This window comes from Sphaeramia orbicularis, chromosome 13 (assembly GCF_902148855.1).
Source record: "Sphaeramia orbicularis chromosome 13, fSphaOr1.1, whole genome shotgun sequence".
Taxonomy (NCBI): Eukaryota; Metazoa; Chordata; class Actinopteri; order Kurtiformes; family Apogonidae; genus Sphaeramia; species Sphaeramia orbicularis.
The window spans coordinates 40,965,730-40,980,440 of NC_043969.1; the positions used below are offsets into that span (position 1 = coordinate 40,965,730).

The 14,711-nt window shown below is 35.2% G+C and overlaps 1 protein-coding gene across 1 annotated transcript in view; it reads right to left on the bottom strand.

Moving 5' to 3' along the window:
• Nucleotides 1-14,711, bottom strand: part of cntn5 (contactin 5) — a 513,272-nt gene that overhangs the window by 353,257 nt on the left and 145,304 nt on the right. The gene's annotated exons all lie outside the window — the stretch shown is intronic.

A 14,711-nucleotide genomic window follows, 5' to 3' on the forward strand; every position in this document is an offset into this window, starting at 1 on the left:
TCAAATGCAGAATTAAAAATCCCAGGGTGCTGATTAAAGTGCCGATCACGATACACACCGAAGACTCGAGGATGCCAAGACTTGAACGTCATGCCCATTTCTCATGTTGTTAGAAATCTACCACCACCACCACCCCCTTCCTCCCCCTCCTCCTCCCTCCCTTTCCTGTTTTATTTCCTGGGCTCAAGTTCTAAGTGCAAAAGAGGCTGTGAAAACTAATGTTCTCCTGCCAGTTGGAAAGTTCACCAGTCCCTGATGTCTGGCCTAAAATCACAAGCCAACGTTTTTGTTCCCGTTGCTGTTCAGCTCTACAACATTAACAACCTGCAGGAAGGCGACTGCTTATTATTATTATTATTGCTCTGCGTTGTCAGTGACTTGGCATTAACGACTGGATAAATAAATAAATGTGAAGGACTTCTAAACCTGCTATCAGCCTGACTCCTGACTGTCCTCCACAAAAAAAAACATTAAAAAAACGGTGTATTTTAATGTTTATTTGTCAACGTATGCAATCAGAAAAAATATATTCATTGCACGGCTCTATGTAGCGCGTGTGAATACTCATCAAATTCCCAGTACGTGCCCATATTTCTGCTGCTTGACTCTTTTGCCCTTGGTGGAAATGACTTCATGCATCACTTATACAGCACTATACATCTATATTCCCTGCAACCCACATTTAATATTAAGATACCTGAGAGGAGGCTGAAGAACAGCTGAATTACCATTCCACACTTAACACTCCCAGCTACATTGTAGTTCAATCACAGGCGGACTGATGGAAGAAAAAAAAAAAAAAGATTGTGCCTGGCCAGCCCACTTTAAACACAGAGAAATGGAATTGTTCCACTCTTTTTTTAACTTCCCTGCTTAATTTCTTTTTTTATTATTATTCAAATTTTTAGTCAGAACAGTCTCATAAGACAATATACAGGATATCATACAGGATAAAGTACACCGTTCTTTTTTTTTTGTAAAGAAAAATGGGTATCAATAATGCTCACTTAAAGGAAGATAAAGAAAGGGAAGAAAAAAATTGAATAAATAAAGTAAATAAGCTTAAAAAAAAAAGGATAATAATGATATTAACAAGTTTGTACACATTGCCAATCACACATTTAGGACAAAAGACAAAGAAAATTATGGATAAATAGATAAATATGTATACACACAAAGTAGTATTTATAATCACAGTACAAAAAAAAAAAAGTAAAATAAAGTAATTAAAAAATAGATAATAATAATGATATTAACAAGTTTGTACACATAGCCAGTCACAATGTTAGGAAAAAAGACAAAGTAAATTATGCATAAATAATAGGGGTGTGCCCAAAAATTGATTCATATAAAAATTGCGATTCTCATTTACTACAGTTCAGAATGGATTTAAAATGTCCCAAAATCGATTTTAAAAAATAGAACAAATCCACTGGCAGTCTCACGCCATTAGCACCATTAGTGGCTAGCATGATTAGTGGTTAGGGCTAGCGATTAGCGGTTAGGGTTAGCAATTAGCATGATTAGCAGCTAGCAGGATTAGCAGGTAGAGTTAGCAATTAGCGACTAGTGTGGTTAGCGGCTAGGGTTAGGTTTCGGGTTAGGGATTAGCGGCTAGCATGATTAGCGGTTAGGGTTAGTGATTAGGATTAGCAATTAGCATGATTAGCGGGTAGCGGGATTAGTGGGTAGAGTTAGCGATTAGCAGCTATCGTGGTTAGCGGCTAGGGTTTGGTTTAGGGTTAGTGATTAGCGGCTAGCGCGATTAGCGGGTAGAGTTAGCGATTAGCAATTAGCGTGAACGGCAGAAAGCAGCATTAGCGGGTAGCATTACCGATTAGTGGCTAGCGTGGTTAGCGGCTAGGGGTAGGTTTAGGGTTAGTGATGAGCAGCTAGCACGATTAGTGGTTAGTGATTAGCAGTTAGGGTTAGCAATTAGCGTGATTAGTGGCTAGCAGTATTAGCAGGTAGCATTAGCGATTAGCAACTAGCGTGGTTAGCGGCAAGGGTTAGATTTAGGGTTATTGATTAGCAGTTAGGGTTAGCGGTTAGGGTTAGCAATTAGCGTGATTAGCAGCAAGCAGGAATAGCGGGTAGAGTTAATGATTAGCGGCTAGCATGGTTAGTGGCTAGGGCTAGGTTTAGGGTTAGTGATTAGCGGCTAGCTTAATTACCAGCTAGGGTTATCGATTAGCGGCTATACTGGCGTAGATCGTGAGAATCGTATGCACACCTATAGATTAAAGCAGAAATCATTATGAATCAAATTGTTTTGAATCTAAAATTGTTTAGAATCAAAAATCGATTTTGAATCAAATTGTAGCCCCAAATATCTGAATGGAATCGTGAAATAGTAAAAGATTTCCACCCCTAATAAATAGATATATATGTATACACACAAAGTAGTATTAATGATCATCATACAAAGGAGAAAAAAAAAAGAAAAAAGAAGGAGCCTATTAGTGCTTCCCTGTTTAATTTTAATATCTGCAGAATGAAAAGGGACCAGACAGAAGAGACAGATATTTAGGAAAATAAAACGGAGCAGAGGAACCATTGTGTTCAAAGTGAGCATTTTCAGAATATTCAGCAGGAACAGTGGGTCAATAATCCATTATGCAAACCATCATGTCAAAAGTATCGTAACAGACAAAGACCACATCACACCCCTGGGAATTGCTTCTCATTGCTCCTGCTGCTGATAATATTGAAAACCAGTTTGAAGTGCCACACTCTTACCACAATATGACGCATTTCTGGTTGTTAGGAGTGTTAAAAGCAGCTCTCAGCACCGCTAAGACTCAAGTGGGCAGCCGGTACTTTCAGAGATTTCCCTTTTACCTATGGAGTAAAAAGAACAATACTCCCACAAAATTATTATTAAATGAAAGCCTGTGTAAAGCAGTATTGTAGTCATACATTTGCAACACCATAGAAAAAAAAACGTCTTTGAGTCATTGAAATCTGAAAAAAAAACTTGAATGACCACAGGAATAAAAAATTGCTAAGTGTGTGAAATTCCTTTGTAACATCAAGGAGAATAAGCAGCATTATCTGCTCTGAAACGCCGCTGAGGATGGAAAATCGAAAAAAAAAAAAAAAAGTATTTCCATCCAACGGTGTCTATTCACATTTTCAATTTGTCCGTAATAAAGTGGATACTGAATATCTTAAAAAAGTCGAAATATTGGTGAAAAAAAAAAGTTCTTTGCTTGGGAGAGTGAGAAAAGTTGCCGTATCGGTAAAAATTGCAACAAATATAATTTTGTTTGCAAATATGTGGAGCGAATAGCAGCCTGCAACCTTCACTGAGGTAAACAAACACAAATGCAATATTGGGTAAAAACAGCAGTGATGCAACACCATACTCTGTGACTTTAGAAGAGTTTGTTGCAACACGAGGGTCTAGTGTCCATCGGATCCACAATTAACAGTTTAGGTAGAGTATTATTGTATAAAATACTACGAACAGTCACTATTATCCAGAATATCACCCTCTGTTCAAGGTCAAGACATGCTGGGAACAGGATCTGAATATGGCGTTAGATGACAAACTTTGGGATAAAGCTTTAGACCAGGGGTGTCAAACTCATTTTCTTCCGGAGGCCACATTCAGCCCAATTTAATCTGAAGTGGGCCGGACCAGTAAAATAATAGCATGATAGCCAATAAATAATGACAACTCCAAATTGTTTTAGTCCAAAAATGATGTTCAGTTATGCCAATATTTACATTTACAAACTATCCAAACAAAAAAGAATGTGAATAACCTGAAAAAATGGAATTTGTTAAGAAATAAAAGTACAATTTTATCAATATTATGCCTCGACTTATCATTTATACATATGCACAAAACAAAATTGCACTTAATTTTCTTCATTTTGTTCAAGTTATTCACATGTTATTGTTAAAGGATAGTTTGTTAATGTAAACATTTTCATAGTTTAATGTTTTTTTTCAGTAAATCAAAGAGAAAAAATTGGTGTTGTCATTATTTATAGGTTATTATGATATTATTTTTGAGTTTGATGGCCTAACTTGCACTTTGCAAATTCATCCCACGGGCCAGATTGGAACCTTTGGCGGGCCGGTTTTGGCCCCCAGGCCGCATGTTTGACACCTGTGCTTTAGAGAATATTCACAAGTGCTCTGCTAATTCAAGACACCAGTTTATCCAATTTAAGATCATCCACAGACTACATTACTCAGAGACAAAGTTACACAAACTCTTTCCAGCTGTCTCCCCATTATGTGACAACTGCCTTACTGAAGAAGCCACTCTTCTCCATCGTTATGTTTTGTGTCCTAAATTAATTCCATACTGGACTAACATATATAACCTCCTAAGACCCAGCTATGGGTTTTCTGTCCATATTTGCGGACAACAGTTTCACAACTTTAAACAAAAAAACAAAAAACAAAAACTGTCCACCACAAACGACATTCCATAAAAATTTTAAAAATAGGACCAATGGCCCTGTAGCTTACCGGCCAAATTAAAAGCTTTGGGAAATGTATCCAGATGCCATTTATTATCACCCAGTTCTGTGTATTTATTATATTACAGAAATAGCCCATGTTTTGGTCATATTCCAATCAGATCTGTAAAAAATAAAAATTCCAACTTAATATCATTGATACTTACTGATTTATTGGATCAATCCACTTCCTATCGCTTACAATGGGAACATTTGTCAAAGTGGCACCAAATCCAGAATCAGATCCGGATCCAAATAATTTCAATACCTTGTGTTGACATCATCATACAGAAGCTGTATACCAAGTTTGAAGTCAATCAGAACTGGAGTTTCAGAGAAGAATACGATTGAAATGTTTTCCCCCGTAAGAGCCCATGTTAAATTTTCCGTAAGTTCCCGGATCCAGAAGAAGATCCTGATCAGCATGTGGACATTATGTTTTGGTCATCTCCCCATCAGGGCTGGACTGTAGAAATTTTCACTGGATATCATTTATATTTACTGAGTTATTCCATCCATCCACTTCCTATCTCTTATAATGGGGAAATTTTTCAAAGTGGCACCAAATCCAGAATCAGATCCGGATTCAAATAATTTCACTAACTTGTGTTGACATCATCATAAAGAAGCTGTATACCAAGTTTGAAGTCAATCGGAATTGTAGTTTCAGAGAAGAAGACGATTGAAAATTTTGTAACGGACGACAGACAACGACAGACGATGACAGACACCACATGACGACAGTAGGTTATAACCTGTCGGCTGGTAAGCTAAAAACTGCATCTGAAAAAACTGTTGCATCATGATGTTTCCAATATAGGCACTTCTTTAATAAAAAACAAAAAAAGCTTGTACTTTGCTGACATTTCCTGGGTCTTAGGAGGTTAAAACTTTAACAGATATGCTTTGTATAGAGTTGAAACCTGATCCGCTTTTGTTTGTACTTGGAGCCTCCAATCAATTTTCACAACTTAAACACCACCGTCAACTGCTATCTTATGCACTTATTGTAGCAAAAAAGCTTGTTTTGTTGTTCTGGAAAAAATCAGAAGTTCCTTCAGTAAAATGATGGCTGGAAGAAATGGGTAAACTGTCACCTGGAGAGAATCCGGTTCTCATTGTTAAATAAACTGCACCAGTTTATTCAGATTTGACATCCCCTTCAACAATATACTGATAACTCAGCCTGAATATGATTAGAAATCATGTGGCCTCCCTTGGTGTGATATGTCATAAGTCCTGGGAATGGGGGGGTAGGGGGTGGATGAGGGTTGTTAAATTGTGTGTTTGTTCCGTTTGCTTTCCTTTGTTGTACTTTTGGTTTGTTCATTCCGTGTTTATTTCTCAAACTGTGGACAAATTGTAATAATAGATGTTTTTGTGACTAACTTCTGGATAGAAAGATTGACAACAAAATATTACATATAAATGGGTGCTTCTATTAAACTGGTCCTAAAACAGGACATGGGGGCTAAAAATTCAAACCAGATGTAGACTAATGCTATGAAGGAAGTTTGGAAGCACTTTGGGTCTATTTTAAAAATAAATATTTACTGAGATAAAAGATAAATTATTTTTCAGGTAAAACACATTTTTATATTATTTTTTACATTATATTTAATGCAAAAATCGGCGTGTAACAGTCAAAAGGACATGAAAATTACACACTACTATTTTTTTTTTAAATATCTCTTTATTCTCTCACAGGTACATTTTGGGAATTGAACTAATTATCCATGGCAGGGTGTTTCACAAAAATGACTGCTGTTGCAAAATCATTCACGATTTATATGTGTTTAAATGGGCAGGTTCTGCATGTAACATGAGTGGACACGATGGTCCAAACAAAATAAAACACATACATACATAATCATGGTTCCATGGCTTCCATTTTTGATTGACACACCAAAAAACATAAAATTAATGAAGAACAAAACTCCAAATGTCAACATTAACTAGTTAAGAGTTTTCCCATTTTCCTCAGCTGGTATAAAACCTGTATGACATGTCTCAAAACTCATCTAAACTTACTTAAATATTGTGGCGTTAACCCATACAGACTGAAGACCAGCAGCTGCCATATACTGTGACGGGGGAGCAACAACCTGGAAAAAACAGTTGTGCTTGTTTTGATTACCTCAGGAAATGGAAGCCCAGCTGTTTGGAGCTGATTTGTTTGCACCAACTAAACTATATAAAAGCACATTAAACAAATGTGAGGAAAGCTCATCATTGGGGTAAATTACTTCCAAATTCAATCAGTTATAACTTTAATGAGCTATCAAGACTTGAAAATGATGCATGGAAACATTTCTAGTGAAATTAACTACTTTGAGAGGCTAAAATATAGTGGCGACGGGAGACAATAACAGTCATCCAAGCAGAGTTGAATGTGTAAATTATGAGCATTAAACCCATCTGCACGATGCTGGTTTTTGAGTGGCGTCTGTTTTTGTGAGTGTGTCTTTGGGTGAGTGTTTACAACTGAAATACTCATTAATTTTCCAAACTACTTCATCCTCATGCGGGTGGGTGGGTGGGGGGTCGGAGCCTATCCCAGCTTCTAACAGGTAAAGGTGGGGTTACAACCTGGACGTGTCTCTACATCAACACTGCAAAAATCTAAATCTTACCAAGTGTATTTTCCTCATTTCTAGTCAAAATATCTCATCACATTTAAAATAAGACATAATCACCTAAAGAGGAACTTTTCAGTGAGATATAAGAACTTCGTTTTAGACAATAGATCTTGAAAATCTTATTTAAAAAAATCTTACTGAGATAATTTTCACTTGTTCCATTGGCAGATTTTTTGCTTGAATTAAGCAAAAAAAATCTTGAATTACCCTAAAAAATCTGCCAATGGAACAAGTGAAAATTATCTCGGTTAGATTTCTTGAGAAAAAAAAAAGGGGGGGGGGGGGGGTATCATTAACTTTCTTTATTGCAAGTAATTTCACAGGTATGACAGTACAATGTGATGAGAAGGACTTCTATTCTTTCATTTGATTCTTTTTGTCCTTCCCATAATCCCACCCTACCCAAAGGAAAACAATCCTTAATGTAAATCCAATATTTGCAAGTAATCAGTACAGAATAGACACAACAATTGTCTAATTAACAAAACAAATCAAAAAAGTAGCTGAAAAAGCAAAAAATTCAAACAAAAACAAAAAAAAAAAAAACGGGGGGGGGGGGGGGGGGGGGGTCAGTCATCACCGCCCCCCCCCCCCATATACAGGATATCCCTGAAGTCTGGACACTTCGGAAATCTCATTAACCCTTTAACCCAAGAGTTTCAGAATTGCGGCTTGGGGGTCAAAACCGGCCCGCCAAAAGGTCCAATCCGACCCATGGGATGAATTTGTGAAACGTTAAAATTACACTGAAGATATTAACAATCAAGGCTGTGACACTCATTTTAGTTCAGGTTCCACATTCAGACCAATATGATCTCAAGTAAAATAATAGCATAATAACCTATAGATAATACCCAGAAAGACCCAAACCTCCACTAGTGACCAAAACCATCTACAGATGTTAAATGTTAAATACCAGCTGATCCATTAATCCTATCAATACATGTAAATAATCGGCATAAAATACATTTTTTCATCTTTTCATGTTCCATGTTTCCATTTGGACATTCAGAGTCTCCAAAGTGAATGTGAAAACAACATTGATTCAACAGTAAAACCCATGGAGTTGGATCAATGACAGTGGATGGAGATGTTTGTTTTTATATTCAGTTATTAATATATTTCCTGAAAAAGTCACCTTTTCTTCAGTTTTCTCTGTTTTGATATAAAACCCTTTGAATTCACTCAGCGTTTTCATGAACATCTAAATGAAATATAATAAATTAAGTATAAGAAAATACATGATTTACAGTGAAAAATGCTAAATATAAGGGATAATATTATAATAAATGGTGATAAATCACTTAAGAAAGGTTGACCATTTGGGAACTGCCACAAAAGTACCACTAGGTCTTTATGGGATAAAATGAACTTTTCTACAACACACTACACTTGCTATTTAAGTATGATAAAATATTTTTTACTCTAACCAATTATTAGGTTGTAAAATAGAGGGTTTAAGGTATACACTGAATACATTTTAGGATGAAAATGTCAGAGGAACTTCACTTTTGAGAACTCTGTAGTTCTTGCAAAAAAAAAAAATAAAAAAAATTGATGTTAATTTTTGTCCATCTGTGATGCAGTAGTTTTTGATATTTTTCATTTAAAAATATTTGAAACTACTAACTTTGAGTATGTTTAAGATGGCATTTAGATCTTTACAATTATGTGTAATATTTGTCTTAAACTTGTTTGGTTCAAAAGTTCTGAATCAAAAAGTAGTGGGTTGTCCATCTGTGATGCCCTTAACCTCGCTCAAGTACATAAAGTCAAGGTCTGGGGGGAGTGTTTGCATTTTTGAACAAGTCTGGAATTTTTTTTGGTTTATGCTCAGTTATTGATAAATTTGACTAAAAAAAAAAAAACTCACTTTTTTCAGTTTTCTCAGTTTTGATATAATAACCTTTAACCTCCTGAGACCCAGGAAATGTCGGCAAAGTCCAAGCTTTTTTTGTTTTTTATGAAATTAGTGCCTATATTGGAAATATCATGATGCAACAGTTTTTTCAGATGCAGTTTTTAAATTTTTTATCAAATGTCCTTTGTGGTGGACAGTTTTGTTTTGTTCTGTTTTATTTTGTTTTGTTTTCTTTTTTTTTTTGCATGAAGTTATGAAACTCTTGTCCACAAATGTGGACAGAAAACCCATAGCTGGGTCTTAGGAGGTTAAATTAACTCTGAGTTTTCATTGACATCTAAATTAAATATCGGAAATTAAACACATGATTTCACATGATTATAGTGAAAAAATGCAACAAAAAAAAAAAAAAAAAAAGAGAATAATATAATAATAAATGCTGATAAATTACTTAAGAAAGGTTAGAAAGAGAACTACCATAAACGTAGCACTGGGTCTGTATGGGTTAAAGAATATACTGATTTGATGAACCTGAAATATTCTCATTAATTGTGTTGTAGAATGTACATGGGCTTTACCTGCAGTGACCAAAAGTGCAATTTAAGTGAAGAGAAAACCGAGCACAAGGGATTTGGAGATGGAAAAATCAATCCTCTTGTTAAGCCAAACAATAGAAGAAAAACAGTCATTTTTTTTCCTATTTTCCAAGAAGCAATTGTTTTGCAAAGCTCACTGCTGCTTTGCAAAGCTTATTGTTCCACAAAATAAATAACAGGACCAAGATAAATAATAAAAAATATTCAAGCCGCTGAACTTCTGTCAACTACCGAGTCCACCGAGGGCACCAAAGAACAGATCCTAAGATGAGAAATCAATGGACAGAAGTGACTAAACTGAAACTAATTAACACCAAAAGCCACTCAGTTCCTTCCTAAAAACTAGTTCAAGCTTTGATAAACAGAAAAATCTGCCTTTTCTGCAGCTCACAAGACAATGAAAGTCATTTTTGAGGAATGAAAGTTGATATAATGGAAATTAACGTGGTCATGTCTGTCAGAATAACAACTGCAAAGCCAAAGAAAAGCCCTTTTATGTCAGAGGAGCATTAAGTACATTTTTCATTTACATTCCTACATACCGCTCGTCTTCTGAGGTATTATCTGGAATGAAGAGAACACATCCCACCTACCCATTAGAGCGGAGGAATTCACAGATAACTACCGCTCTGCTGGGAGTAAATAAAGCAGCACAGATACAGTAAATACAGGAACATGCAGTCGGGCTGATGTGGATGATGTTGTTGGACTGAATTAAGGACGTCCCCTCGTACAGGGGACGGCCGAAACAGGGTCAGGGACGATGGGATTTAATTTTGGGACAAATTTAGGACAAGAGTTGAGGGAAAAAAAAACACAGCTAAGGTTACAATGAACTGATGAAAGTGAATCTGACTGTTTAATGTTACACACATTATAAAAGGGTTATAGCAACAGATTTTCAGTATAATTCATATTAAAGTAGGGATGGGAAGATTATCCGATACGTATCGATACGTCAACACGTGTGCACAATCCGAGTGCACCGGTAGAGAAGCTGCGAGTGAATGAAAAGTTTGGGATGATATCGCGATGCATTGGTTATTGAATGTTTGTATCGATAAAATTTGATCCGTTCAATAGAATATATTTTTACTAGCATTTAAAAGAGAAACTATTTATTTGGGTAAAGTTTTTCTTTCCTTCAGACCCACGTTATCGTGCGCTGTAGATTCGTGGATGTGTACACTGCACACCAGGGGGGTCAAACTCATTTTGGTTCAGGGGCCATATTTAGCCCAATTTGATCTCAAGCCGGCCAGACCAGTAAAATAATGACTTAATAACCTATAAATAATGACAAATCCAAGTTTTTCTTCTTGTTTTAGTATAAAAAAACCCCAATTAAATTATGAAGACTTTTACATTTTACAAAAAAGATGTCAATAACCTGAAAAAACAGAAATTTAATTTGAAAAATGAGTGCAATTTGAACAAATTTATGCTTTGACTTATTATTTATACATGTACATTTACACACAATGTTACATAAATATTTAGTAACAGGCAGAATATTGTTAAAATTGCACTATTCGGGTTGTTCATCTTTGTTTTTATTTATGTATTTATTTGCTTTTTATTGTGAAAGAATAGTTTTGTTAATGTAAATATTTTCACAGTGTAATGTTATTTTTTTCACTTCAATTTTTTCCACACAATTTTTCACAAAGAAAATTGGTAGTTGTCATTATTTATGGGTTATTGTGTTGTTATTTTTACTGGAGATCAGATTGGTCTGTATGTGGAACCTGAACCAAAATGATTTGGACAACGTTGACTGTTCAGGTTAATTTTTGCACTTTCATCCCGCGGGTTGGAATGGAACCTTTGGTGGGCCAGATTTGGCCCCCGGGCCGCATGTTTGACACCTGTGCTGTACACTAACAGTCTGAGCTCCGTTCATGCACTGTGGCACGAGCGCTGCAGATGAATACTGTAACGTCTGTATGTGAATCTGACAGACATAGAAGGAGGTGACCACATGTGGTTTCTGAACATGTACTTCTTACTATATCATCTGTACTGAATACTGCCATACATACCGGAGATACTCCCTTAAACAGTGTCAGACATATCTAACAGCACATCCCAGAATAGCTAGCGCAGGTGTCTCTCAAAGTGACAGAACCCTTTTCTGTTTTACCTACATCACCAATACATTTCATTACAAATTGATTCAGCGAGAAAGTGAGATGTTGAGTGTTAGAAGCATACAGAGAAACGACTTTGGAAACAAAGTGCTAACTTTTTCACCTGACTGAATATGAGGCATGTGTTCGGAAACTGAACTAAAGCCACTTTGTAAAAAGTCATGTTCCTATTTGATAAATAAATAATCAAGCTCACTGAATTGCACTGCATATTTTTTTTTTTTTTTTTTTACCAGAATGAATGTATTCAATCAGAATGTGCTTAATTGCTCTGTATCGTGATTTGGGTGTGAATCGTATCACATCGCGTCGTGAGATGCCATATACGTATCTTTAATATTTCAGATCGGAGATGCTGTATCAAGATGCGTATCATATTGGCCTTACAACTAAGATTCCTAACCCTATATTAGAGTAATAAACTAGAGCATTCATTCATAAACATGGTTAAGTTACACAATAATAATAATATCTCGTAAATAAATATAACTAACAGTGGAAAAAGAAGGACTTGAAATTATGTCTGAATAACATTAATTTCTTATGACACAGATGTTTATTAGAGCTGAAGCAGATGCTAATATTAGTCTGGATGGTACATGATTCCATATATGATTTATATGTGATTCTTACTGCTTTTCCGACATCAGATCTACTTAGGAATATATGTGATACAGATCTTATTTACATCTTATTTAGATCTTAGTGACAAACAATGAAACTATTCATGTCAACACAAATAGTCCAAGATCCAAAAAAACAAAAAAACAAAAAAATGCAGTCCAGTCACAATAAATATATAGTGCATGTTTTTAAAGAGCAAGATTTAAAGTGCAGTCATTATATATATAATATATAGACTGAAACACAAAACACTAAAGCAGATTCAATTACTCAAGTGACAAGTATGCAAGCAAAGTGCAGTGCATATATATATATACATATATATATATATATATACACACACACACACACACACACACACACACACACATATATATATACATACAGGGTGGGGAAGCAAAATTTACAATATTTTGAGGCAGGGATTGAAAGACAGTGTACGACCAATTAGTTTATTGAAAGTCATGAGAATTTAAATCTTCAAATCATATTTTACTGCATTTCTAACGGTCTTGTTGTCTACCTCAAGTTCATTTGCCATTTTTCTCATGGATTTGGTTGGATCCTTTAGGATTTTGGATTTGAGAGCTTTAATAAAAGCTTTGGTACGTTTTTTGTTGCTTCCTCCACTTCCAGACTTTCTGGTAATAGTTTTGCTCATAGTCATTCTCTTCTTTCCATTATAAACAGTCTTTATGGACACTCCAACTATTTTTGAAATCTCCTTTGGTGTGACGAGTGCATTCAGCAAATCACACTCTTTGACGTTTGCTTTCCTGATTACTCATATGGGCAAAAGTTTCTGAAAAGGTATGGATAATAGTGTTAGGTATGATTATGACATCAGTATATGTTTGGTTTCAAAACAATTGACGTAGTGCCTGCTGAGAAAAAACAACTAAACGTTCATTGTAAATTTTGCTTCCCCACCCTGTATATATATATATATATATATATATATATATATATATATATACACATACATATATATATACGCACCAATACACCACATACCTTACAAATACATAAATGACTAACAAATTAATTATTTCCGTCAGTCATTTTTCACATAGATAGACTGAATAGTTTTTATATATAAAGTATTTTCAGGCACATAAAATAACAGAACTGTTCAATGTTCCATGTAATCTTCTATTCTTTTCAGACTTTTATACATATAGCAAGCACCATGCCAGCGTGGATTCCTCCCAATTACATGTGAACAGACAAAATGAAACCGTCCATGAATGAGCATGGACTGTAACATGTTATTATTTCTGACTGTGGTGTGCACCCCTTTCTGCAGCTAACAATGCTTAAGAGGATTTTTTTATTTATAAGAAGGCGTTCACAATCTAGAAAACAGATAATCCAGTCTGAGGTCCTCTGAAGCAGAATCACAATCCTCAGTGTGAATTACTGTTATTGTCACCTCTTGTAAAATAAAAGCAGTCGTACTGTAAAAGGGTTTTCCAAGGGTTTATGCAGAGCTTCGGCCATGCGCTTCCTTATTTGTCATGGACATTTGTCCCACAAAACTACTTCTATTAATCGACAGTTTTGGGTCTGGTTTATTTAATACTGATATGATCTGTACACTGTAAAATATAATGTGTTTCAAATGTTTATGTCAAATGAACAAACACGGCTCGTTCTACTAACGTACATCATGTTGTATCAATGAAAGATCCCTGTGTGTGTACATCAGTCTTTGTTTGTTGGATACAGGTTTGTTAGTTGAACTCTGAGGTACTTGTTTGAACTTAAAAGTGATCTTATTAAGAGAACACCTAAACTTACCACTGAACTTACCACTAGAAAACCATGTTTTGACTTAATGATATACATAATCTTCTGCCTTTATGTCTACATGTGTGATTTTTTCATTTCTTCACAAATCACCATTTCTAGCAAAACTAAAACATTATTAAAATGTATTATGATTATTTTGATGATGATGATTATGATTATGATTATGATTATGATTATTATTATTATTATTATTATTATTATTATTATTATTACTATTACCAGTTCAGCTGCAGCAATTTCAGTTCAAAAATACAAATGCAAAGTTCCAAATATTTTTGTTACCATAATTTCAAACAATGGAAGTTCATACAGTTGAGGCATTTTCTTCTACCACAGTACTGTGGCACAAAATATTGGTTTGTTTATTGCCACAGAGCCAATCAAATTATACAAATTCTGTACTCTGACCGTTATCCCAGTGGCTGATTTATATTCATCAAAAACCTGAGCGAACTCCTCATATGAGGCCAAACAGTTGCCATGTTTCATGTTGTTTGTCTACATGCTGAAACTGAACGTGTGAAATGGTACACAAACCATCCTCCGGTAAC